Source organism: Strix aluco, chromosome 20 (assembly GCF_031877795.1).
Source record: "Strix aluco isolate bStrAlu1 chromosome 20, bStrAlu1.hap1, whole genome shotgun sequence".
Lineage (NCBI taxonomy): Eukaryota > Metazoa > Chordata > Aves > Strigiformes > Strigidae > Strix > Strix aluco.
This window is the reverse complement of record NC_133950.1, coordinates 10,165,013-10,165,944: the sequence shown is the minus strand read 5'-3', so window position 1 is coordinate 10,165,944 and position 932 is coordinate 10,165,013.

The following is a 932-nucleotide window of genomic DNA, read 5'->3' as shown; positions in this document are numbered from 1 at the left end:
GCCTTCAGCTGAGCAAGACCAGGGTCAGGTCTGGCTCCAGCTCCAAAACAGAGTAAATAATGCAAAAGCCTCTTTCAGCACAGCTCTGAGGAGCACACATAAGATCACATCTTACTGACTCGGTAGGAGAAAAGAGTTTAGACACATTGCTCCTCACACCAGTTGGCACTGGTGAAAACAGAAGCTGGTGAAACCGAAAAAGCGGTGGCAAGGAGGTCCTCCTCACCAAGGGGTGGATGGTTGTACCACCAGTGCCAAGTTTTGACAGCAAAAGGATTTTGGCTTTTCTCCAATTGGATCAGAAAACAGTCACATCTGACCTTGACCAACCACAAAGTACTAAGCCAGCTGAGATGGACAATAACGGAGATCCCTGGTGACCAAGAGCAGAAATCTATGGAGAGTCACAGAAGAATGGGTTGGCCATTTGGAAAGAAAAGGAAGTTTGAAGAAAACAAAATGTTTTTGTGGACAAGATACTCCACAACAGAGCCTGACAAACTGCAGTAGTGTTGTGTGAGTTGGAGAAGGAGAAGGAGGACTTGGTATAACTCACGAACAAACCAAACAAGAACGAGCTATATCCTGGATGGTGCTGAGCGCACACCCCCCACATGCAAATCCTGCTGACATGTGCTGCAGCTCAGGACAGGGAGCTCTCGTTGGGTAAGGCAAAATCCCATTCAGAGAGGTATTATGGTGGCGTTGGCTCCTCCATCCTTGCCCTGTCTTTCTGCACCAAAGATGGGCCCTTTCCTTAAGGCACCTCAGACAAAATCTTTGCTCCAAACACCTCCAAAATGACCTGGAGCCAGCCCTCCTCTTTCAGCTTACCACACTTCCCTCTGCCTATCAAAATAATGCAAAGGACAGGACATTCCTAGCAGGCATTCTCCAGCTAGTTTGTACCGCTTGAAAATGTAAAGCAAGAC